The sequence below is a fragment of the Octopus bimaculoides genome, chromosome 23 (assembly GCF_001194135.2).
Source record: "Octopus bimaculoides isolate UCB-OBI-ISO-001 chromosome 23, ASM119413v2, whole genome shotgun sequence".
NCBI classification, from domain to species: Eukaryota; Metazoa; Mollusca; class Cephalopoda; order Octopoda; family Octopodidae; genus Octopus; species Octopus bimaculoides.
In genome coordinates, this window is record NC_069003.1 from 15,126,077 (window position 1) to 15,132,829 (window position 6,753).

Genomic DNA, 6,753 nt, shown 5'->3' on the forward strand with positions numbered 1-6,753 from the left:
TATATATATATATATATATATATATATATATATATATATATATGTATATATATATATATGCATATATATAGCGTTTACTATGTAATTGGTACAAATGGAATGCTAGCCAATCACTTCCGTATAGACAGTGATCGATTATCTATAAAGATCGGAACTGTTATACGTTTTAGTAAACGCTATGATTACCATATCAGTAAGGGATGTGGTGGGAATTGTCAACAATTCTTAACCCTAAACAACTGGGTGAAGATGATAATTGGTGAGGGTAATAATAATAATAATAATAATAATAATAATAATAATAATAATAATAATAATAATAATGATGATGATGATGATGATAATAATAATAATAATAATAATGATACCAGGCTTATCATCCCTACAGGAAGTGCAAAAAATCGTGCTAACTGGAACGACTCATGTACTGAGAAGAGCATTATCGCTGTGAAAACAACATACATTCATGATTTTTTTTTTAATACATGTTTTACCTGTGAATTTGCGTGTGTAAACTGGGATTGCATACAACGAGTTTCTCTGCCCTAGGTGTACGGAAAACACTCGGCGAGAAATGGAGTACCAGGCAGTGGCTCTCATGGCTTCTGATCTTAATTGATTGGAAGTGTTATCGTGTACATTGTTCTGTCTTGGTATAACAAGATGGACTACAGCAAATATTCTGCTCAATACCACAGATTTGCTTCTCAGTTGTTTGACCTTAACCAGCTGAGGATGTCCCTTGGTGGCTGACGATATGTGCATCTCTGATCATGAGCAGAAGTAGTGGGGGAGCATCATAGCCATGTGTTGAGATGAATTCTTGGGGGTTCCACAGCGATAACAAAGAAAGGGTTGCTTGAGGCAATCAAGACCCAGAAGAGTAAGAAGTCCCCTGGATTAGATTCCATAACTGCCGAGCTCCTAAAACATGGGGGGGGGGATATCATCATTGAAGCCCAGCAGGAATTGGAATGATAATCTGAACAGAGACACCTACCAAATGGTCAAAAAGAGTCATAGTCAAAATCCCTAGAAATGAAAAAATGTATTTGCTGATTGCGACAATTGGCGCGGTATAACTCGTCTAATGAAGGCCCGAAATGTATGTTGGTTTTTGCTTCTGAAAACATTACAACACGAATTCGACCAAAAATTTAGTAGTGAACAGGCGCTTTTTTGAAATGGAAGATCATGTAGGGAGCAAATATTCACACCGAGACTCATCACTGAGTGCTCACTGGAATGTAGAACACCGGTAGTACTAAATTATATTGACTTCAAAGTCAACATAACTGATAGCGTACACCGCAAGTCACTCTAGAAGATCCTTCCGTTTTATTGTGTCCCTGACTGCCATATCAAAATTTTCGTCACTTTATCGAGACTGAAATTGCTGTGTATAAACGGAATCAGGATTTACTGAATTCTTTTCAATCCTATCAGGAGTGCTACATAGATGCATCCTATCCCCTTCTTTTTCTTGACAATCTGGGAGTACGCTGTAAAAAGGCCTTGGGTACCTGTGGACATGGTTTAAAAGAGAAAAGAAGGAAACTAGAAGGTTGAAACTTTGCTAATGGCTTAGCTATTCTTCTCTACAACTGCACAGAAATGCAGACTGACAAATGACCTGGTTGAAACAGCTGAAAAGACTGGCTTGTGAATAAATATATTAAAACCAAAATATAGAAAGTTGCTGGAGGTGAAGCACAGTGTCACAATCCATGGGGAAAAGATAGAAGGATTCCGAAGATTCACATATCTTCGTAGCGTTTAGAGAGCAGACGGTAATGCTGAAAATGACGTGCAGCAAATGATAAGCAAAAGCACTGAAGCATTCAACAAATTTCAACCAATATGGTAATAATAGAGGTTCATTTCACAAAACCAAATGAAGGTAAACTTACCCCAACAACAATTTATGTCATAATTGAAGAACAGAAACATAGCTTCCTACAAAGATGTTTCCTGAACATCCTGGGTATTATATGGTAAGATAAGACCAGAAACCAGGAGGCGCTTCAAGCAGCCAATTTCCACACGTTTGAGTCTTGTCATTAAGGGCACAAAAATGTAGTTGACAAGGTATGTCCAACGGGTAGGGGACAGTATCGTAGTAAGAACTGCAAAGATATGGTTAACAGTTGGTGGGAAGAGACCCAAGTTGGATTATAAAAAACCTGGAGATACGTCTTATAAGATGATCTGCGCAGCTGTCCGAGTTCGAACCCTTGCCAAAAGAGAAAGATTGAAAGCACAGTGGCGCGTTGCCATGGTGAAAAATGATCCAGAAGAATAGAATGGTAAACAACTATTAAACTGAATACAAGTGATATCGACATAAACTGCGGGATTTTTCTAGGTGATTCTCTATCACCATTATTATTTTGTGTGACCCTTATTTTCTAAGTAAGTAGTTTTACTACATAAAACATGGGTACAGAGTCTACGTTGGACAAATCAATTACGCCCTTTACAGGGATTATCTATAGCTTTCACGAAAGATGAGCAACAACATGAATGACTTTTTCTTCAAACTCTTTCAAAGCTCATATGCTACACATTTTGCACAATTTTGTGCTCTCAGATTCTGGTCTCCTTTTCACATAGTACTAATCACAGACAGTACATATAGAAAACTAGCAATTTACTGTTACTTGAGGTCTCCGAGTTAGACCCGGAACAGCTCCTATAAACGAAGCAAACATAACGTAGGTAGTAGTAGTAGTAGTAGTAGTAGTAGTAGTAGTAGTAGTAGCAGCAGCAGCAGCAGCAGTAGTAGTAGTAGTAGTAGTAGTAGTAGTAGTAGTAGTAGTAGTAGTAGTAGTAGTAATTTCAAATGTTAGCACAAGGTCAGCCATTTTTTTAGGGGAGGGAACCAGTTGATTATATCGACCCCAGTGTTCAACTGGTACTTTATTTTATCGACGTCCTTCTCTAAAGGATGTAAGGCAAAGTCGACCTCGGCTGCATTTGCGCATTTGAACTTAAAACATAAACCTGAACGAAATGCCGCTAATTATTTTGTTCACACGCTGACGATTCTATCAGCTCCGGCACAAACAGCATTGATATTTCAGGAGAGGGTTGTAGTCGATTAAATCGACAGTAGCACTTACCTAGTATTTATCTAGTACTTCATTTTATCGTCTCCAGATTGTTGAAATGTAATTTTGAATTCAGCGAGATTCGGAATCAAAACAAAAACACCCGGATGTAACAAGTCTTCAATGGTGCTGAAACTCTAACAAATGATAGTTAAAGCGATATTAGCGCTATGTTGATACATATACTTCAGTCTACATCGGTAACTTGCACTCTTTTTGAAATCTTTTAATTTACAATACTTACCCACCTATATACCAATCTAACTGCATGCATACACACACACACATGCACACAACGTATACATACATGCATAGATATATGCATATACATAAATATATATTATGTGCTTGCGCGTGCGTATACACACGCAAGCACATATGTATTGTTATACATATATATCTCAAGGTACAATTACATACACAGACACACAGACACACACACACACACGCATATATATATATATATAACTATATGTGTGTATATTTATTTATAAATATATAAATATACACACACACACATACAGTTTACACATACACAGTAGAATATACACGCAAATACATCCGCATACAAATATACACTTAGCACGCATAGTAACACACAATCGTTCACACACACTGGTACAACAGACAGATAAGGAGTGTGTGGTGCGAACGGTAAAATGAACAATATTCTAATTTAAATGAAAATAAAAATAAGCGCAAAGTTGGTGCGTTGTGAGATGTGTGAGATGTGTCTAGACATGAAATAGTCGGAACAGTTGTCTCTAGTAGCAACATCAACAACAACAACAACAACAACAACAACAACAGCAACTACAATAATAACAGCAATAACAATTGTGATAATGAATGCAACTTCGTCATCAACAGCCAATAAATATGGCGCCTAAAACAACAGCCACGACAACGACGACAACAACAACAACAAAGAAAACAAGAGCAACAACAAAACAAATGGTCGTAATAACTGTAAGTTCGTCTTCAACAGTAACAACATATGACGTCTACCACATCAGAAGTAGCAGCAACAACAATAGCAAAAACTAATATAATAATTATCGTAAGGGCTTAAATGATAACAACAACAACAACAAAAACAGCAGCAGCAACAACAACAACAGCTGGAATAACTGCAAAATAACTAAATTCTAGGAGAATTACAACAAAGTCAATGACTGAAACAAAAGGGACAACAATAAGAAATGGAGCAACAAAAACAACGACAACCAAAAAAAAAAATCAATACGTATAAAAGCAACAACAACATAAATATCGGCAACAACAATTAAACCACGAATAACAACAGTCACAACAACAACGATGGCAAAATCTACAACTGTAACGACAACAACAACAACGGTAAGAACGACAAGGACAACTGAAGCATTAGAATCGTATTAAGAACGTCAATGTCAAGAAGATATTCCATGAGATAACACCTAATAATTGGATAGAGAGGAAAATTATGTAGGAGACCTGGAATGATATAATCGTAAATAAGACAGAATGGTCACAGGTGAAATGCGTTTGTTCATAGACCTGCTCGATCAGGACAACCCCTTCCTACTAAAGGCACAAGGCCTAAAATTTCGGAGGAGGAGGCAAGTCGATTACATCGACCCCAGTCGAGCACTGGTACTTAATTTATCGATCCTGGAAGGATGAAAAGCAAAGTGGACGTCGGCAGAATTTGAAATCAGAACATGAAGATGGGCGAAATGTCATTAAGCATTTTGTCCGGCGTGTTAACGATTCCACCAACTTCCTGCCTTTAAATAATGATAATATTTCATTCTACTAAAGAAACAAGGCCTGTAATTTTTAGGGAGGAGACGAGTCGATTACATCGACCCCAGTGTTTCACTGGTACTTATTTTATCAATCTCGAAACTCGACTACGGATGAATTTGAATTTAGAACGAAGAAGACGGACGAAATGCCGCACTGCCAGCCCACTGTCTTAATGATAATAATGATAACAACAATAAAAACAATGATAACTACAATAATAATAGTAGTAATTGTAGTAGTAATAACAATAATAATAATTCTAATTTGACGCTAGTCCGACAATTTTGAGGGAAGGGGGCCATCATTTTATTGATTCCAAATATGTAAATGGTAATGTCGGAAATTTTGAGGGAGGAGACTAGTCGATTACACGGACACCCAGTGTTTCACTGGTACTTAATTTATCGACACCCGAAATAGTGACCAACTCGACCAGAGCGGAATTTGAACTCGAAACGGAAGGACGGTCGAAATGCCGTTAAACATTTTCCCCGGCGCGATAACAATTACGCCAACCCACCACCTTTCAACTACAATAATAATACAAATAAGTCCATTAACATCGCTTGCAAAACCAGCAGGTGGAAAATGACATTCTGCTAGAAGTAGCAACCAAATTCCTCTGAAATTTCGCCCAGTGGAATCTACAACAACAACTACAGCAACAACAGCAATAGAAAGAATAGTAATACACACCACACCTTCAATATCATCGCCATTAAGAACAGGTGTCATGAGACATCCTGTTAGAAATAGCAGCCAAATCTCTCTGAAATTTCAACATGGATAATACATAACAACAACAATAACAACAATAACAATGCTAACTATACCATCATCACTATCTTTATAACCATCACCACTGCTGTTGGTGGTGGTGGTCACATTGCAATATTTAGACCACTATCACCCACGCCTACATCAAAGAAATAATCATAAAAACAACAACAAATACAAGGAAAAAAAACAAGTGTAAGAACCAGAACACTTTTGATAGCACTACTACAACCCCAACATCACCGATTACACAACCACCGATAACAACACCTGTACCATTGGTGACACAATCGCCATCACGATCAACGTTACTGCTAAAAATCACCAACAACACCACCACCACCATCACCACTACCAATACCATCACCATCATATAAACACCACCACCACCACAACAAACAACACTTACGATCCATGACACGACCACCACCACTAACACCATCACCGCCATCAATAACACCACTAACACCATTATCGGCATCACCACCACCACCCCTCCACCATCATTATCATCATCACCATCGTAATCGTTGTCGTCGTCGTCGTCATCATCATCACCGCCATCACCACACCAAACATGAACAACACCGCCCTCACCGTGACCACCATCCTCGCCATCTCTACGGCAACCAACACCAACACCACCATCATCATCAACTCCCCGGCTACTACTAACTTATCATCACCATCCATACATACTACCACCGCTACTACCACCGCCACTACCACCACCACCACTACTGTGAAACAACCAACACGTCTGGTAACAACAACAACAACAACAACAACAACAAAGACTTACAACAATATCAGTGATCATAAAAATAACACTGCCATTAAGAATATTGAAAATATTCCGACAACAACAACAAGAAGAACAAAACTCAATTACAACACAATGTCTAACAAGTACATTCATCAATACTAAATGGCGTCAAAGTCAAGAAAATATGAAATGGAACAATAAAAGAATTAATGAATATATGTGTGTATATATGTGTAAATGCGAGTATTTGTGTATATATATATATATATATATATATATATATATATATATATATATATATATATATAT